The sequence below is a fragment of the Festucalex cinctus genome, chromosome 19 (assembly GCF_051991245.1).
Source record: "Festucalex cinctus isolate MCC-2025b chromosome 19, RoL_Fcin_1.0, whole genome shotgun sequence".
NCBI lineage: Eukaryota > Metazoa > Chordata > Actinopteri > Syngnathiformes > Syngnathidae > Festucalex > Festucalex cinctus.
The window spans coordinates 11292664-11313809 of NC_135429.1; the positions used below are offsets into that span (position 1 = coordinate 11292664).

General features: G+C 40.2%; 1 protein-coding gene across 16 annotated transcripts in view; it reads right to left on the bottom strand.

Annotated features, from left to right (window-relative positions):
- The window catches only part of pdk4 (pyruvate dehydrogenase kinase, isozyme 4), a 126532-nt gene that overhangs the window by 70216 nt on the left and 35170 nt on the right, over nt 1-21146 (bottom strand). For all 16 annotated transcript variants that reach the window (XM_077506944.1, XM_077506941.1, XM_077506940.1 and 13 more), the window contains exon 5: nt 16561-16689. The gene's annotated coding sequence lies outside the window, so the exon portion shown is untranslated. The remainder of the gene's footprint in view (nt 1-16560; nt 16690-21146) is intronic.

Consider the following 21146-nt stretch of genomic DNA (forward strand, 5'->3'; position numbering starts at 1 on the left):
ATTAGCAGCGACCGCCGTGGAGCCTGCGGTCAGAGGCCGCCTGGCTCAAACGTGGAGCTCCTCAACAGTCCGTGCGCCATGTGGAGGTCTGAGGGGGGAGCGCAGCGTGACTCACACGGCCTACTTTTTGTTCGACTCCGACTACAGAACATGGCGGATGGGAGACTTCTTCTAAAACTGTTGTAAGAAATAATAATGTACTGGTTTTGCTCTTTTCTTTTATTATTAGACTCAACTTACTGTTAGTCTTGAGAGTAAATTAATAAAATAAAACATAAAAATAAAAAATAAATCAATGACATTGAAGAAATATTAGAATGTAGATTATAAAGAGTGGTAGTTTCAGCGAATGGTGGCGCTAGAGCGCCAACCAGCACGGAAGCTCCAGTCAGGAGGAGGCTGAGCGTGAGGGTAATTACCCTGACAAAGGGCGCTCTGTGCCTGGGCGCAGCCCCGGCGGAGCCAGGCCGTCTGGGGCTTGCAGGCTGGAGCTCGTCTGGTCCCCCACCTCCCCGCGCCGCTTTCTCAATACACGTCGTCTCCCCGCGCACGGAGACGTAAACACGCGCTCGCGCAGGTAACCTTAAAGATGATGTCGAAGGCGGACAACCACGAGCATGTTGTCGTAAATTACAGGCGGGTCGGGGAGACGAGAGGAGGCTCCGTGTACTTTTACGGCCTTGTTAAATGGGGCAAAAGGTTTACTGAGACATGCACACACAACTATGAAGTCAAGTCCTATGATTGGCATCCGGGTTGTTATTGGTTCTATAGGCTAGACAGCAAGGGGACTTCCCAATATGCATGATGTGCAAAAATACTCCTATACAAGATGAAAAAGCCAAGTTTTCACATAAACAACAAACTTTGTTGTGTGTCGGGAGTATCGGGGATTTCCCATGATGCATCAAGATCGCCCGTGCCATCGCCATCGCATTGTGCTCTTAAAACTGCCGGGTCAAAAAGTAACCCAAATTGGGTGAACTTGCTAACGCAAAACTGGGTTTAAAAGAGACCAAGCGAATGATGGGTTAATTATACCGTGCAGATGGGCCATCTTCAATTGTCAAAACTGTCAAAAAATGGGGACCCGCCTAAATCCAATCTTCAACCCAATTAGCTGGGTAAAAATAATTAGCCCAATCTGCTCCAAATCCACAGATTCACAGCTGGCACTGGCAAAACTTTACTTTGTTTACATTTAGAGCATGTGGCTGTATTGAAAGTGCACGAATGATTTTGCACTTGGAATATGTCGGAAAAAGAAAAATGGTATTTATTTTAATATCCATATGCTCAATCTCTTAACTCATTTAACCCCAAAAATGTATAAATACGTTTTTAATACTTTGTCCTTCACTCCCCAAAACGTATTTATACGCTTTTTATGTTTTTTTTTATGCTGTTGCATACAGAAGGCTTTGATGCAGCTTCTGAGCTGAAGAGGTCGCTTAAAGTAATGGTAGTCACTACAAAAAATGTCCAGAAGGTGGCAGCAGAGTATAAGAGATCAAGTTATTTTTCCCAGTGTTTTCAACAGGTTTTTTAATAATTATGAAACTTAGATATATTCTATGCTAATTGCTGCTAAACGTAAACAGATAAACATACTTTTATTTCCTGGATGAAAGACGAGACTAATCTTTCTTTTGGTAGGGTTAGGGGTTAGGGTTTTTATAGCAATAGAACACAATATTCTGTGGGCCTTGCACAATAAGTCAAAATCTAGTAAATCAGCCAGGCTTGCTTCAGTGAAAATGCCTGGGAGTGAATGAGTTAATCTTTTGTCAGGACTTAGCACTATAAACTATATTTTTCATGTTTTGATTTTCTAATTTTTATGTTATTGATGTCAAAAATGACCCCGAGTGTATTTGTATCCTCCCCACACCAAAAAGGTCATAATATTATGATGAAAATGATCATAGAATAATTATATACTACATTTGTACTATATTCTGATCATGAATGGCAAGTTGGAGTTCAAAACAGTGCACTGTAATTCCTGTGCTATTGAAAAATACCAATTATTGCAATTAGGCTTAAAGACAGCTTTTAGCGTAAATTGCGTGTTGCACGGTTCTTGAATGGATGACCATGTGGGAATGTTGAAATGTTGAACGAGACAATAATGTTGAAAGCGTCTTGTCGGGAAGCTTGACAGCACTGTTTGCAATGCTAACCCCCCTCCCACAACTTTACATGTTTGTTTATTCTTCTCCCTTGCCGTCTCCTCTCATCTTATTTTGTCTATGCTCTTCCAGTTGCTAATGGTTACCGTAACTATGAGCAAAAAGGGGCTGTAAACCTTCCCTCGGTTGCCTTGGCGCCATTTTGTTGTCGTCTTGTTAGTTGCCTCCAGATTTGCATTCACAAAATTGTTTGAAGTGACATTAACCTTCGAGTCATCATACATAACACTGCTTTAAAAACAAACAAACAAAAAAGGATCCGGGCTACTTTTTAACAGCCACCGGCTTGCGAGCCAGTAACTGGCGGAGAGCCGTCCAACACTGTTACTTTCACGGCTAACTCTTTATGACTTGTTTTATGGAAATAAGCCGGCTGATTACATGCTGGCTAATAGCACGAGTATTAAGAGGCTATTGCTGCCGGCCTCCCGCAGCGTTGGCCACTTGCACTGGATACTAAATTGACTGGAGACCTCGTTGGGAATAAACAACAACATTGTTTTGGGAGATGAGCCGGCAATTAGCGAGAGCACAGAACGTAACTGGGAAAATAAATACGCCTTTACAACTGGCTTCTGTGCAGTGTAACCAGGGAAATATCAGAAGTTGAGGAAAAGAGACATCACTGTGTACAATAAGGCATTCTGGGGTATTGAGATCATTATCTCTTTGACTGCCAAAAACGTTTAATAACGATTCGTAAAATCACAATGTATGCTGCCATAAACGTGAAATGACGTCATCTACGTTTTTTTTTTTTCCTTTTTCTTAATTGGACGGAGCAACGTCTAAGTGCAGCGCTGCCTGGTCAATGGGTTGTGGAATCAAAATCACCATCTAACTATGGCCAGCAGATGGCAGCAATGTGTCTCTTTTCAATGGGCTGCTGGAATGACAATGAAATGTGACGGAATCTGATGAATGCTCATAATTGGCGAAATTACACTGTGGAGTTTTTTTTTTTTTTTTTTTCATAACGTGTGGGAGTAAAAGAGTTAAATTACTAAATTGCAAGGCCATGGCGATGACAAAAGCAAAACACGAAGAAGACAACTATATAAGTATCTTCAAAAGACGGTGAATTGTTAAGGGGACTCAAGTCAACAAACTTAATTAGAAATTTGTATCCAAATGAGTCACTGCACCTCTACGTTAGAAATATCACGACCCAAAAGGAAGAGGAGTGAGTGAAGCAGCAATTTAAAGCAATCGAGAAAGTGAGACAAAACCACACAGCGGAGAATTCAAAACAAGAGAAGTTGAGGGAAGGTCGAGTCGGACGGAGATGAAGGTTGTGATTACGACACTGGCGGCTCTCTGAAAATTCTCCGCTAATTACAAGGCATTGTGCACCTTGGAGACCTTGGATGTCGCACACACGACTCTTCGTGTATGTGTGTGATGAAGAATCTCAAATTATGTTAATGTGTTTCATATTCATTGATGCTTCATTTGCCTTTATTTTAAAAGACAAAAATAATTGCGTATTAAATCCCATGACAGTATTGAAGGGAAAAAAGATATCGCCAATAGATTGTTTTTCCAGATCCCTCTTGAGGAATTTCCTCCCTCCAGTATAGGTTGGATCTTGTGTTCCTATTTGATGTATAGCGGCTTCACACTTGCATATGTGTTTGGCCTGCGCGCGTCCGGTAAAGTGGCAGACTGAGCGCAGTGCCAGCACTAACACGAGGGCCTCAGCCAGGATGAAAGCAGCTGTCGTGACATCTCACGGGGGAGAAAAGAGAGGAAAAATCCATCTATCGACACTCCTCTACTCTACTCTCCATTTGCACTCTCCCTCTGCTACTGCTCTGGTTCTGACCCAAAATGGGATGTCTCAAAATGACGTCTAATCTCTGGATTTTAACACAAAACAAATTCAGGAATGGATCGTGTATGTATTGTTCAAAAATTATAAGGCAGGAGTGTCCAAACTTTTTCATTTGAGTGACACACAGAGAAAATCAGAAGGACGCAAGGGCCACATAATGTTATGAACAGAAATTGTGTTTAATCCTAAAAATTAGTACAAATAATTTATTTGTGCTTTTGCATATTTAGAAAAATGCTACGTTATATAAACCAATGTATTTGTAATATGGCAGTAGAGTTAATATAGTTTTGGATTTTTTTATTTTAGTTTTTATTTTGAGTTTTGTTTTTTTAAAGGGACACTTTACTTATTTAGCCCATTATAGCAATAAAAGGTTAATATTTTGTCTGTAATTAATTTGATACTTTCATTATTTTTCACGTACAATTAGTACCTTTAAAAACACATTTTGCAACTTGCTGTTCACTGAAAATGACATCACAGGGGCTAAGGTAACTAAAGTCCAAGGTACCAAACGTCCACCACCTCTTAATACTCTGACAAATTGCACAATGCAGGTAAATATGAGCGGTGAGCTGTCCATTAGTCACCCTAACAACACAATATATGCACGCGTGCATCCGGCATCGACACAACAAGCGGTCCCAAATGGAAGAAGTGACTGGACGTCCGTCTGCATGATAGCGCAGGCACACATGAGATTACGTCTCCGCACTGACATGGTGCCTTAACTGCCAGCTCGGGCGTCACACCCAGTAGCTGTGGCACCAGGCCTATCATTAAGGAAAATGGCGACGAGATGATTAGAATCGAAAAAAGAACGCTGTGGTCCCCCCCCACTCAAAGTCGCGCACACACACACACAAACGTAGCACTGCGTGTGCGCGACCCGGCAAGGCGCTGATGAAGTCGACTGATGTGGAGCGAGGCGACATCAGAACGGAGACGAAAGGTGTAAGGGAAACGAGAGGAGGGGGGGGGGGGGGGGGCGGATTCCCAGAATAGAAAAACAAGTACAGTCACCAAAAGTTTATGCAGACCTTAATTACAAGCAAGCCAAAGCCGGATGCAAATAAACAAAATAATTACAAGAGAACACAATGAACCTTGGGCCCCCCCCACCTTGCCTCGAGGACAGACACAGAAACACAACAAAAACACAGACGCAAGTCTTATCTGTTCAAAACTTGACTGAAAGGTGGACGAGTACCAACCTCAGCACAGTACGCACTTTTTTAAGGTAAACAACGTCGAGTTAGCTACTGATCAGCACATACTCAAATATCCGAATTTTGGCCTGCAGATTCTCCTCTCTCCATCCCCAAACCTAACCCGATAAAACTGACAGTAAACTAAGAAAGACGCTTATTTAAATGAATTGTTGTGACAATTTTGCGTAAGCATGTTGCTTTACAACAGGGGTGTCCAAACTACGGCCCGGGGGCCACTTGCGACCCGCCGTCCATTTTTTAGTGGCCCGCAACATATGCTAAAAATGGCGTTTGACTCAGTTCAAATAAAATAAAAACAAAAATGTTTGGAGATGGTCAAAGTAAGAAGGGAGGGTGTCGAAAAACAGGTGCCATGAAAGGTTATTTTAGTTAACTAAAACTAATGAAAAAAACTAAAATTCAAAACTACAATTTTGTTAATGAAATAAAATAAAAACGAAGATGCTTTTTAAAAAAAAGAAAACTAACTGAAACGACATTTTATGTTTACAAAACTAGCTATAATTATCGCAAAAAATGTCCTTCGTTGTAGTCTTTGGTAATTAATTTAATGCATGAGCCTTTGGAGATGATTTCAAATGTGATTTTTAGTAGATTTATTTTGATATAAACCGGAATAATGACGTTGCGCCGATGGTGTTTTTTTAAATATTGTGCACAAGTAATACACGTTTAAAAAATTTAAAAAAACAACTAATACTGGAATTAACTAAACTAAACCTAAGCAGATATTAAAGAACTAAAACTAATAAAAAACTAACAGAACCACCCTGATAAACTAATTAAAACTAACTAAATGAAAAAAAAAGTCAAAACAAAAAAAAACTAAAATGAAAAATTCCAAAAATATAATAACCAACCCTATTGCCATATTACAAATACATTGGTTTATATACTGTACCATTTTTCTAAATATACAAAAGCACAAATAAATTATTTGTATAATTTTTAGGACTAAACACAATTTCTCTTGATAAAATTATGTGGCCCTTGCGTGCCTCTGATTTTCTGTATGTGGCCCTCAAATGAAAAAGTTTGGACACCCCTGCTTTACACGCTTACAAAATGTGCGTTACATACAGTATATGAGTCAAATATTGGCTTGTTTAAGAGACCCATTTTTACATGGATTGGGAACGTGTGATTTTGTCCACTTAAAAATATTAAAATGCACACATATGACATACTGTATAGTGATGGCTGAGAGACATGTTTCTGGTGCTAAATATGTCTAATAACAGTCATTTGAGGTGTGGTTTTATGAAATATGTTAGTGTAAAACTGTTTTCGTTGCTTCTGGGAAAAAAAAAAACTTTTTGGCATATATGGTTTGCAATGTTTTTTTGTAGCTGACTTTGGGTGACAAAGATAAATTTCAGGCTCATGTACAACAGGAAATGTTAAAAGAAAAAAAAAAAAGAAAAAAATCTATATGTATGCTTCGCTTTCCAGCCCTGTACAAATAAAATTAAGATTAGTATTGTAAAACTATTGATAGGGTATGTTTACTTAAGTACAGCAGTTGAATCAGTACTCTTACTTTAACCAGTCTACTCAAGAATCTACTTACTTGTATATACCCTGGAAAGTGAAATCACAGACAAGTATCAAACATACAGCCCGTGGGCCAAAACTGGCCAGTCAGGCGTCCAAACTGACCCATGAGGTGAGAACACAAACAGCAGTTTTTCACTCAAATTAACTCTTGTTGCTCATTTTGTCCACTAGAGGGCGCATTGACAACCACTTAAATGACTCTATGAAATTTGGCCGACTCAGGATTTGATGTGAAGTTTTGCGCTAGTTTTTGTTAAGAAATTTCAGATAAGTGTTTGAAGATAATTGCTGTAAGTATGCAAAGACTGAGAACAATGTGGTAGTGAATTGTGGCGATCTGGTGTTGCTTGTTAGCAGTTACGTTACGTTTCCACCAATGAGTGGAAATTATTTTTAAATTACAGTCCACAGAACCTGTCCAATTTTGACGGTGAGCCTCGTAAAGATTTTACATCACGTACTGTGAGCTACCATTGTTTTCATTGTGTATGTACAGTATACACCAATGTAGTGGTATGTGATTGACAGTTCATGGTAAGGGGGTGTGGCTTCAACACAGTAAACATACATACAGCATTTAAAGGGGCTGTCTGCCAGTTTCACTCAGGAAAATGCACTTTTTAAATACAGGATTTAAACAAACAAACGACTTCTCAATTTATACATATGGGCTTTTCATAACGTGTGGGGGTGATTTTGTCCTAAACCCCCACACCCCCAGCCTGTATTTTGCCATTTTTGTGTTTGTGTTTGTGCCCCCCCGATCTGCGATTGGCGGGAGGGGTGTAAACACTGTCTTTCCACAGAATCGTCCCGCTGTTTATAAAACAAACACAAAATGGCAAAATACAGGCTGGGGGTGTGGGGGTTTAGGACAAAATCACCCCCACACGTTATGAAAAGCCCATATCTATAAATTGAGAAGTAGTTTGTTTGTTTAAATCCTGTATTTAAAAAGAGCATTTTCCTGAGTGAAACCGGCAGACAGCCCCTTTAACTCATTTGCTCCCAATAATGCGTAAATAAGTTTTTTTATTTTTATGTTTTAAGTGTCCCAAAGACGTATTTATACGTTTTTTTTGTTTTGTTTTTTTTGTGGGGGGTGGGGGGGTTATGCTAGAGCATACATAAGGCTTTGATGCAGCCTCTCAACTGCAAAGAACGGTTGCAGAAATGTTAGTTATTACACAAACGGCCAGCAGGTGGCAGCAGAGCAAAGGAGATAACCAGGTCCATCTAGAAAAAAAAACCTCAATTACCGGTACTTACATTTTTGAATAGATTTAGAAATAGAAAACTGATTAAATTTAGCTCTCTTCTAATGCTAATTGCTGCAAAACGGAAACGGATAGAAACATACTTTTTTTTTCCTGATGAAAGAAGAGACTTTAATCTTTCTTTTGATAGATTCCACACTTTTATGGTAATAGAACACAATATTCTGTGGGCCTTGCAAAATCAGTCAAAATCTAGAAAAACAGCCGGGAGCGAACAGGATTGCTTCTGTGGAAATGGCTGGGAGTGAGCAGGAGAGTTTGACGCCTCATTTGACTTGGCAATTTTTAAAATCATTCAAATTCGACGGGTTTGTTAGCAACACTCCGTGGCGTGTCAAATTTATTTTTGCTTTTATAGAGTCTTTAAGTAGAGCCTGCGAGTACTTCGCCACCTCTGATAATAGACATGTTGATAATTGCTTGTTTAGACAACAGTTTTGACAGCACACTGAGAATACATCATGTTATTATTTTCTTAATCAGGCTGCATTGATGTGAGCTCTTGAAAACTGACTGCGACTATTTAGTGACGGCACGTCCACATTCTTTCCTCTTTCTGACAGCGAAGGCGTTCCGACTTATGTTACATAACTGGAGTTTGGCACTCAAGGGACCAGTACGGCCATCTCTGTGGAGCCAGACTTTCCCTCCCCTGTGTCACTGTGGCCTTTTTTTCGTCTGCATGCCCTTTGTGTTTCCGACAGAAACTCAAGCATTCAACGGTCCTCCCGGGAGTTCGCTGCCGTCAATCAAAACCCTGAGATTTTTTTTTTGAAAGAGGCTCTCCATCGATTCTTTCAGTTCTGCGGAACAATAAAGACGCACACCAACCCCCCATCCTGGAATACCGGGCAGGTAGTCATTAGGGATTTTGTGGTATGTGTCTACCTGCAAATCCAAGTAGCCGCCTGCATATTTGTGTCTGCTCAGCGTCTGTATTTGTGTGCGTACATGAATGTGTAGGTGCAGACATCAGCATATGGTGATCCAGGTCGAAAGGTATGCAGCGTCGCATGTGAGCTTTATTGTCCTGTGCTGAAAGTCCCCAAGAATCGCTTCAAAAGGAGGCAGGTCACTCAGCACAAAGGTGAAGTCACATCCCACCTCCCCTCCTTCTCTTCTGCTTTCACCGCCAATCCTTTCTTTCTTAAGTCTCCAACATTTGAGGACCTGGTTTTGAGGTCTGCATGAATTGCAAAACATTTTCCTTCAATAAGGTTCTATCATTGTGTTCATCTCAGCGAAAACCAACGGCCCAACATCTAATCTGTCATTCCATACTCGGGCCAAAACTGTCTTCAACTGTGGTCTTCACCGTTTATTTTCCAACTGGAGTAAACTGACCCTTTTCGGTTGATGTCTATCTGCGAGGGATTACGTTAAGAAAGACGTCAAAGCCTTTTTAGCTGCGTGTCAAACGGACGCAAACATGAAGCGACTCAAGGCGACGGAGTTAATTAGAGAGCGAAGGGATGGCAAAACCATACCTCCTTATTATGCTGCCTCCTTTGAGATGGAAGGATGAGACCAGTGGGGGTGAAAGAAGGGAGGAGGAGGAGGAAGAGGAAAAACAGCAGGGAGTCTGGTGTCCAACAAAAGGTGGGGGAACCACCCTTTGCTCCCTGCACTTATTTTCTCTCTTCTGATCACTCACACAGGTAGACAACAGTTTTCACGTGGCACCCGAAGAGCCAAGAAAGAGGAAAGAACGAAAGATAGTGGGAACAAGAAAGAGATTGAGAGCTTCCCTTTAAGTTGTTGCTCCTCCAGGCTAAGGCGAGTGCAATAGAGGGACCATTGTCTTGCGACTCCCAACCTTTTCTTGTGACAGGCAGGTAGGCTTTCGGGATGATGGTATGCAGCCAACCAATGGGCCGTGACCTTTAACTCCTTTCATTGAGACAATACCGAGTGCTCGCTATGTACTGACCATCACAGTGGATGGATGGATGACTCTAAAAGCAGTTAACCCAACTATGGGTCAAAAATGGACCAATCCTCTACTTGGGTCAAACTGACCCAATTTTGAGACAAGAAATGGGTATTTTATTGTAAAACAATTCATATATATTGATCAGATCCTTTACTTGGGTCTAAAATTGGGTCATTTTGTATATTTTTTTATTTTAATTTTTTATCCATAATTGGGTTACTTTTGACCCCTGTTTTTGGATGGATGGATGGATGGATGGGACAAAATTACTCAAAGGTTCATGTCCAACATACCAAAGATGATTGATTCCCAATGAGAATTTTATGCACACTGTAAAAGAAATTGTGTCAAAGGACCTACATTGGGTCAAGAATGGACCAACGAAACTTTTAATTATTTAACCCAAAAATTTGGGTCAAAATAAATTCATATCCCACAAAGCAACCCAATTTTTTGGTTGTTTTGTGGGTTATTCATTTGACTCAATGTTTTGGGTTAACTGAATCACCCAATTAAATTGGGTAAAAAATTAACCGACAACTTTTTGAGTTACCAACATTTTCAGTTATTTAGCACAAAAATTGGGTCAAAATAAATTAATATCCCATAAAGCAACCCATTTTTTCCTGGTTGTTTTGTGGGTTATTCATTTGACCCAACATTGTGGGTTAATTGAATAACCCAATTGAATTGTGTAAAAAAAATACTTTTTGAGTTATTTAACACAAAATGTTGGGTCAAATTAAATTACTAGCACACAAAGCAACCCATTTAAAAATGTTGTTTTGTGGGTTATTCCTTTGACCCAACTTTTTGGGTCAAAATAAATTCATATCCCACAAAGCAACCCAATTTTTTTGGTTGTTTTGTGTTGTTGGGTCGGTCCATATTTGACCTAATATGGGTTACACAATAGAAGTGGTTTGAATTTAATAAAATAAAAAAAAAAGATCAGATTTTTGATTGTGTATCCTGCAATAAGCAGAAAGTTTACTTCTCTCCCCCTCTCCACCTGCGGTACCTGCCTGGTCCCCCTAGTCCTGACCTCTTCACCCTGGGGGAAAAAAAAGGGGGGGGGGGGGTTCCGTAACAGGTCCATCTGTCAGGATTAACTCTGAGGTTTCTTCCCCCCCGATACTTCCCTCCGTGAAATCACTCCCACTTCTATCATCCTGCTCCTCAATGACAGATAATTCTCAGTCAGGAGTATTAAGGGAGACAAAATACCAAGTCCAAATGTTTTTTTTGGTTTTTTTTAAATCAGAATGTTGGAGAAATAGGAGAGGGGAGTCGAGAGAACAGGCAGAAGATGGAGGGAGCTGCAGCGAGGTGGCGGCCAGCCTCTGAGGCCTAACCACAAGGGCCTAAAGTGGCTCATTGTGGTGGGACTGGCGTCTGTGTAGACTTGGGTCCCTTTACTTTCTCCCCTTTGGCCCAAGACTGATCCACTACGTCCAGGCCAGGCCCTCACTGGAGAGCTGGAACACACCAGGGAACAAAGCTCAGCCCGCTAAAGAAACCTTTCCTCCACTCTCCCTCTTCATCATCTTGTATGTAAAGTGTTTAATTCCATAGATTGAAGTGTTTTCTTTAAGACGGAGCAAATGCCAAGGAGAGGATTTGTGGGCTCTCGCTATAGGCTATGACATGTTTCTTGGCTTTAACAGGGGTATTTTTTAAAAGTGGGGGTGCAGGCAAACATTGGCTGACGTGTTACAAGGGAAATGTTTTTACACTTTGCATATCTCATAACAAAACAAAACAAAAACGAAATAGAAAGCCACCCAGGCAATGCACTTCTACACCACTGTCAACTGTAAAAACTAGAGCCTGATCGATACGGAATTTTTGAGGCCGATGCTGATCCTAAAATTTGGCAAAATAGAATTCTGATAACAGATTAATCAATTAAAAAACATATATATAATGAAAAAAATATATATATATTTTTTAACCCTTTTACTGCCACACGTTATCAAAAAAAACAGCTTTGATATGACAAAGGCTTTGATCGTTCACAAAAAGAGATACAATGCTTCCATCTGCTGGCCATAGAGTGTTTTTGATTCCACAACCCATTGACCAGGCAGCGCTGCACTTAGACGTTGCACTGAGAAAAAAATAAAAATAAAAAACTTAGTTGACGTCATTTAACATTTATGGTGGCATACGTCGTGATCGTTATTAAACGTTTTTGGCGGTCAAAGAGTTAATTGCATGCTTCCTAAACCACACATCAAATTGCTGTTCTGTATTGATTTGTGTTAGCAAACGTGTGAACGGCAAGATTTTCAGTTATGAATGCTGGGCTTGGCGAGAAACAAGGAATTAAATGGGGGGGAAAGGAGTTTTAAGGATGGAAGCGCAAGCTGAAGACATCCAAAAAAGCGTCCATCAAGAATGGATTTTTCCAGAAAATATCAACTAAATCACAGTCAAAGATGTCAAGTATTGACCTTGGTAACATCTCTGTTCAATAACCTTTCCAAGAACAGCTTGTCATTCTGAGGTTTCTTCATGATTAAAGACATTTTGCCAATATGAAACTATTCTAACTTATGGCTCGAGTGCCAACTGATCTAAAGGAACCGTTCGTTTATACTCTTCTCCAAGAAAAACAAAGATATCCAATACTTGGAACGAGAACTGTATAGTGTTTCTGAATCTTTTCATCGTCTCTGTGACGGTCCTTGACTTCCCGAACTGAGGGAATGGGGAACACTAACACCTTCCCATTTTTTTTTTCTCCACCGAATATTGGGGCTATTATCGCTCACATCGTCAATCGAGGGCAGCAAGAAGGCTATTAAAGTATCCCCTTGCCCAGAAATAACAATCTCAGACTGGTGCTAGAAAGTTTGGAGTGCACCAGTCGAAAGTCGTGACGGAACGTGAGATGGCTTGAGTTCTATTTTAATAATAAATGCACCATGACCAGCATATGCTACTGGGAGGGAATCTCACGTTGATTCACTACATTGGCTCAATTTATGTGGAGAAGCACATAGAAGTGAGGGTTAATATCAAGATCTGCAGCAACAACAGACTTTTTATACATAGTTATGCAAGATAGATTAAAGAATCGGCTCTTAAGTGGCCCAACTAGAACCATGAAAGCCATTTGATCAGTTTGTTTAACTCATTCACTGTCAGCCTGGTTCAAACGGATCTTTGACGTCTATAACCGTCAATGGCACTGGATGAGTTAAGAATGTTAATTCAGTATAAGATTTTAGACTATTTACAATCATAGAATCATACTTTGTAAAGATTTATCTCAGACATTTAAATACTAATTAAGTCGTGAGTTTTAGATTCATGGATTAATTGCCTTTTAAGACTTTTTAAGGATGCTGAAAAAAAGTGGGTGTCCATGGTGTGCACTCAGTAAAGCTCTTCAACAGTTCAGTTGATGATCACCAGCTAAAGCCAAAACTTGGGTTGCGGGTCAATTTTTACTGGTTTGCCAATATTCCAGTTGTATTCAAACTCATTTGCTCCCAATAACGTGTAAATACGTTTTTGTTTTTTTTTATGTTTTAAGTGTCCCAAAAACGTATTTATACGTTTCTTTTTTTTTGGTTGTTTTTTATGCTAGAGCGTACAACAGGCTTTGATGCAGCCTCTCAATTGCAAAGAAAGGTTACAGAAATGGTAGTTATTACACAAACGGCCAGCAGGTGGCAGCAGAGCAAAGGAAATCAACCAGGGCCATGTTGGGGAAAAAAAAGCTCAATTACTTACAATTTTAAATAGATTTGTGAAAACTGATGATACTTAGCTCTCTTCTAATGCAAATTTCTGCAAAACGGAAACAGATATAAACATACTTTTTCCTTTTTCCTGATGAAAGAAGAGACTTTAATCTTTCTTTTGATAGGTTGCATGCTTTTACAGCAATAAAACACAATATTCTGTGGGCCTTGCAAAATCAGTCAAAATCCAGTAAAACGAACGAGATTGCTTCTGTGAAAATGGCTGGGAGTGAATGAGTTAAACTAATCAAGCCAAATGTAGCATGTATTGTATGGATCATTCAACAGAGATATTTTTCTTGACTTTTTATCATTGTTTCTTGTGGTCTTTATCATCTACGAAATAGACGGTCATGCTTCTAAAAGACCGCATGACATGAGCGATCTTCGTCAAGGTGTTCACTTTTGTCCTCGATTCTCCGTTTTAGTGGCTATTAAAAATGATCCATGACTTATTGTTAGACCATAAACCTTTCAACAAGAAAGATTAAGAAGGAAGATGTAGAAAGAAGAAGACAGAAGAATAAAGCACAATCCAGCCAGTCAGCAAAGCAAACCTAGAAAGTCCACTGATTAGCTTCACTGACTTTTGTGTACAGGCTGTAACAGAAGTGCCAAGCTATTGTTCGAAACAATAATGAACAGTTTGACTTACAGTGGAGGAGTCAGGGTCGTTTGACCTGCCCTATTCAATAAGCAGCAGAGTGAGGTTGTGTCACTTGTGTCTATGTTCGTCCAAGTGGCTCAGTTTTCCGCTGAGGGCTGTTCTCAGTCACATACTGTGCCTGCTGTTTACACGAGCAAATGCATGCACAGTATGTGAGGCCCAGTTGGATGGATGGTTCGGTCATTCTTGAACAAAATGTTACACTTCCTCTAGCAGCATAAATAACAAAAACATCCAAAAACGGCTATTAAAAAAACACATGGACTATTCTGAAGTGGCCTTCTGTGAGCCCTGATGAAAAGTTGGAACATGCAGTCGGGAGAAGGAACCCTTCACACCCGAGACAGCTGGAGAAGTTTGCGCTGAAATACCAGTCGACTGGTGCACAAGTCTCACTGAGAGTTGCAGAAATCGTTGATTGCATTGATTGCCGAGAAAAAAAATCCGTTGCGAGTTCTATTTTGTCCCGTATAAATAGTGTACAGTATGTTGGTCTAAAAAGGTAGCCAGTGAACTAATGACTGGCAAGCCCCAGGGGTCTTGGTGTGCCCCTTGTGGGACCAGACTGGGGAGTGTCGAGGCCTTGGTCTCGGTACTTTCCACACCCGCGATAAGGACTCAGATACCATCAGGAGGCCAAGCTTGTCGCCCAGGGCCATGAGAAGAGACCTCCAATTGGTTTATGAAAAATGTTTTCCTTTTTTTTTTCATGCATACTTCACCATCTATCGAGCTAAAACATCAGTATGGGTGAAGTGGGCTAATCGCATCGGTGCCAGGATGTTCCCACCGGAGACCGGGGATGGAATACGTGAGCTGGGTCAGGTCCAGCAGAAACCAAAGAAAAACAAGTTACCGCCCTCTTTCAAGAAAAATGCATTATCTGCACACAGAGATTCCGCATTAGAGCGCCATGTTGAAATTGAAGCTTTTCGTGGAGGTTTAAGATGGCGAGGCAATGTTATACAACATGCCATACGGGCAAGATACTTGTAAGGGAGCAGCACCAAATTGGTTTTTTGCCTCAACTTTTTCCACGAACACAAATAACCCCGTACCCTAAATGAAGTGTGTTTATAAGGTGGAGGAAGCTGTAAACACATAAAAAAAAAAATAGAGGAAAAAAAACATTCAAAATAGAACGTGAAGAGGATTCCAGACTAACCACAAATTGTTGTGTGTGAGAGTTGCACGTCATGTCTTATCAAATCAGGTTCTGAACTGTTTTACAGTGAAAATATAAGAATACATCCTCGGCATCTATTTTTGGATAGATTTGAAAACCAACTCATGGTCATGGAGGTTTTTCCATCTGTGATGTGTTTTGGATACAACAGCAGGAGATGGACTTTCACTAGATGGCACTGTTTGCTTTGCAGAGGAAGGGCTACTCACAGTTGGTTAAAAAAAATTGGAAGAAAAGCTTAAAAAGTGTTCCAAACAAGAGAAACACTATTTGTTGACGCCTTGTCTCCAAATGGAATGAGCTCCCAATACAATAAAACACTGAGACTTTCACAGTGGGAGAAATAAAATATTGGCATGTGATGCTTACCAATTATCATGTTTGGTGAAGGAATTAAACGACTTTGATACACATTCCGTGTTTGTTTTTTTGTTTTTTTAAACTGCTTGCTTGTGTGCGTGCACCAAAATGACAGAGTCAACAAGGTGTTTATGAAATTGGGAGGGGCTGACACGGACACGAGGCAACACACGCGTAGAAACAATACGAGCGTGCAAAATCCACACACAAGCAAGCGCACAAAAAAAAAAAAGACTAAAAAGAGGATGGACTGCAAAAGCGCCGGCCCCCCTCCCACCATCTATCTATCTCCGTCTCTATGGGCCCATTTAGCTGGTCTGCTTGGCTTTGACGCTGCCACAGAGGTTAGACTTAATGACACGTTGGGAAAGAGACAGCGACGTGAGGGGAGGGAGCGAGTCAGTGCAAGAGGGGCAGCTGAAAAGAAAGGGGGGAGGGGGGGTGTATGAAAGGAGGGATGGATGAGTAAAAGGGAAGACAGAACAAAGCACCCCGATTGCAAAACATATTCGTAATTGAGTTTCACATTTCGATGAGAAACAAATTGAAAGAACAAAAACTCACCAAAGTGAAACATTCCTCCACAGCCGATGATGATGGTGATGAGAGTGAGACGTGATGTTCTGAGATGAGCTCCAAATGCAGTCAGTTCAAAATGCACTCCACTGCAGAATCAAGTTGAGCAGAATGTGACTGTCGGATGAAACAGGATATTAGGAACACCGCTTAGTATGATGCAGAGATATTACCACTTTGGAAACTGCAACTTCAACCATAAACAATGTTAAATGTCCCCCACTGTCATATGGTGTTCCACAGGGTTCAATTTTGGGGCCCCTGTGCTTGTTAATTTAGTTGTAACTAGTGTTGTTCCGATACCGTTTTTTTGGCTCACGATACCGATACCGATACCCAGCTTTGTAGTATCGGCCGATACTGATACCATACCGATAATTAAGTTTTTTTTTTCCTCAACATGAAAAAGCTGTCCTGCCATTGGTTCAGAGCATTCAAGGGCCAATAGGATATCTAGTGAATGTTGTTCATGAGCAAGACACAAGATGCTGCATCCACAATCCTATTTTACCGTTGGAATTAATGGTATCAGCATGTTACTTGTGAGTAGTCACCGATACCGATACCACTGTTTTAATGCAGTATCGGCACCTCTGCCAATACCAGTATCGGTATCGGAACAACACTAGTTGTAACTGTCTTTTTATGTCTATTTTTTTTTACTCTATGTACTTTGTATACAGTGACGATTTTGTTTTGTTTTTTAAAGTGATTTATAAATAAAGTTTGATTGTGTTAAATGAATTCCTCTATTACAGTGTCAATGTATCTGTACACGTTTATACCATATTTGGATCCTGTGTACTGAAGCTGTTGATGTACTGGATTTTCTGGCATATATTATTGAACGTTATGAATGCTGACATTTGTTGCAGTACAACACCTACTGTCAAATTTATAGCTGGGATTGTGTGGAAAAAATGCAAAATGACAAGAACAAATACATTTATAAAGAAAGCTAAAATAGAAACACTTCACCTAAAATGATGTGGTGGGCTGGGATGTGTTTAAAAAAAAAAAAAAAAAAAAAAAAAAGAGAAAAAAAACAGTTGGCGACTCTTCAACGCATACTACACTGCAACCTACCCAGTATTGAGTTTTGAAGCTCCACACACACTATACAATACAGTCGTACTTTTTATTGAACCACAAAAACATGGTGCCATTGTCAAAGAAGAAGCAGGTGGACCCAAAGAAGAGGAATCGGGCAAGTATGAGGAGACAGTGTGGATATTTTGAGAGGCTTTGATTGATCATGTCAGTGACAAAGACTCTCCACGCTTTGCTTTCTAGACAAAGAGACAGTCCATGTGAAATCTTCGATATTGTATAATTCATCCATCCATCCATTTTCTTGACCGCTTATTCCTCACAAGGGTCGCGGGGGGTGCTGGCGCCTATCTCAGCTGGCTCTGGGCAGTAGACGGGGGACACCCTGGACTGGTTGCCAACCAATCGCAGGGCATATTGTAAAACACAATTAATATATTTTGTATATACTGTATTGATACTTTTTTTAGGTTCCAATAAAGTAGCCAGGAGCCCAGGCAGAATTTGTCTTAATCCAGCATTTGCGATGGATCTCATTACATTGTACAGGTGTACCTAATGAAGTGTACCCAGTGAGTGACAAACAATGAAATACGCATTATTTCACTCTCGTGTGCAACTTTCGGTCCCAGAGCCGCCTCCTGGGGATGCGGGAACCAGATGTCAAAGCGGCGTATACCTTTGTGGGACGTCAATTTCACACCCTTCTGAATTCAAGTCACTTGGGGGGGGACTATATGCGCATACACACTCGTACCAAGACGAAGACAGACATGCACGTACAGGCAAGATGGCAAATCACTTAACTGCCCACTTTGTCATTCACAAACTCAAACAAACAAATGTCAACAGGGACGTTTCTCATCAGGCCTCGGAAATTAGCAGCCATTATCAATACCTGCAAGTCTGCAAAGAGATGCTGTAAACAAGCTACATTGAAATGAAATGCAAAGGAGAAATTGCAAAATTGCATTTTTGTAGTCTCTGAAGTATAGTGGCAAAAACGCAAAAGTTCCTAATGACCAAGCTATATTTAATTAAGCTCTGAGCTTCCTGAATCATGCAAGCACCAGCTCCTTAAGAACCCCTTCCTCATTTCAATTAGTCAACGAACAGCAAATTAATGAGCAAAATCTGAAAAAGTTAACAACGCTCCCCTACTTTGAAATGTCGCTGCTGGCTGATTGTTGGTCGTCAGCGATGGCTGGCATTCGTGTCTAGTTTGAACCAAATAATTAAATACTTCATCAAGGGAATAATCAGCTGGAAGAGGCTATAAAATATGTATTAATTTAAAGAAATAAAATGTATGTTGGGGACTTTTTATAATCAAGTGAGTAATGAAGTCCCATAAATAAATGATCCTTCACTCCAAGAAGATTGGACTCTCCATTCAAGCCACAGAAGGCTGGAGACTTTAAACTGGCAACCAATGATTTACCACAGAATTTTCTGTCGCTGTAATTGTCCATGAACAAGAATTGAAACTCAAAAACTGCCGTTGATTATTTGCGCTATATTCAAACAAAACACAGATTTTTCTTTCCACTCTCATCAATACACAACTCTGGTGATAAAGTACTCATGTAAAGCATGATATTAAGAAAGTGAATCATTCCCTAAATGAACTTGTATGACCTGAAATGTGCTGTCCCTGCGAGCGAAGCTTTGGCCAGCGTCCACGTGCACAACTGGAAAAATGCATGTAATTGGTGAGAATCTCTGGCTTCCATCAAGACAGTAATTGGCCAGAGAGAGCCCTTGTGAGAACCATGCGGCGGGCACAAACGTTTTCCCCGATAATCCCATCTCGGGAGCCTCTGGCAGTGTAGTGGTTAGAGTGCCACCAAAGCTAATGAAGCACATACCGTATTACAGTATGTATGGTCGGAAGCGAGGGAAATAAAGCATCATGTGACATGCTACTAACAATTATTTTAATAATCAAATTCCCATCCTGTATAATAAATAGTTTTGTTTTGTTTTTTTAAATTGACAGTGTAGAAAATGTACTAAAATATATCTATATTTTTAAATGATCTGCAGGTTTGGAAGAATCGTCTCAGTTGGCCACAACAATTTGTTTTCAGCACCGAAAAAAATGCTAAATGTAATTTTATTGAAATTTTTAATATTATAATTGTAATTATTTAAAACATCCATCCATCCATCATCCGCCGCTTATGCGGGAGCAGCAGCTTTAGCAACAATAATTTTTAAAAATTCTGCCTCGAAAAAAGGGGCAGGGCCATTACCCGAGTTATCAATGGACTAATCAATAGGATCATCAATTCTAAAACTACCCCGATCATGCTAATTATTTCTCACAATAACTGGTAAACAGTTAAATACCAATATGCGACACTTTATTTCTATAAATCTTTTCCATTGGTTAAATTTACAAATTACCTAGAAAATCACAATGCCACATCACAGGTGAGCTATTTTTGGGACGGGCTCGCGGGCTACTCGAGGTCCTTGGGGGGCTACCTGGTGACCGAGAGAAATGATGAATCCATTATTAAAAAAAACTAGGGGTGGGCGAGTACCGATACCAGGTATCGGTATCGGGCCGATACCAGCCTTTTTTGAAGTACTCGAGTACTCGTGACGCAGACGAGTACAAGCGACCGATGGCAGAGGGGGAAGACGTTAAGTGAGTCCTCCTTGCCTGTTACTGGCGCGAGCTTGCAGCAGTTTTTCACCAAAACTTCACCGTTTGGAAATACTTCAAAATTGTGAATCTTAAAGTAAAACAGCATTTTTGTATTTTATTTTGAGCGTTAAGACTATTAAAGAGTGACTGTGCTGTTTTTTTTTTTTCAAAATTAAAGGAAATATATTTGTTTAAAAATATCTTTTAGTGATTTTTTTTTTTTTTTTTTGTCAAAATGTACTACTGGTATCGGCAGTTGGTATCGGTGAGTACTGAGGGTCTGAGTATCGGTATCGGTCTGAAAAAAAGTGGTATCGAACATCCCTAAAAAAAAAAAAAAACACTGATGAGTAATTTGATAATTGATTAGTTGTCAATTACTCGAGTAATCATTGTGCCTCTAATATATATATAAATATACATAATATATGTGCTCAGATGGAACAAGCAGTAAATGCACTTATTATAGCTGAGAGCTGACAATGTGCGACCACCAGCCTGTTGCTATGTGGAGCTAGAAACCACTACGGAGAAGTAAAGAACACATATTTGCTCTCACAGCCCACACGGGTAAGCAGATACACAATATGTCACATAGAGTATATCGTTAGATTGAATAAAAATGCATAATATACTGCAGCTACGCATGCATAGAAGGCTCCAAAACACATTGCATCCAATGGAAGCGCTGCTGCCCGCAGTGGGTTAGCCATCTGGACTCGGTTATACGTAATATAAAAAGCTCATTCAGATATATAGTGAATGATGCAAACTTGGCTCAGCTTGGACCCTCACTCCCACCAGTGCCACCACTCCTCCCAGTTTAAGTCTAGACATAATATTGAAAATGTCTCACAATGTAAAAGCA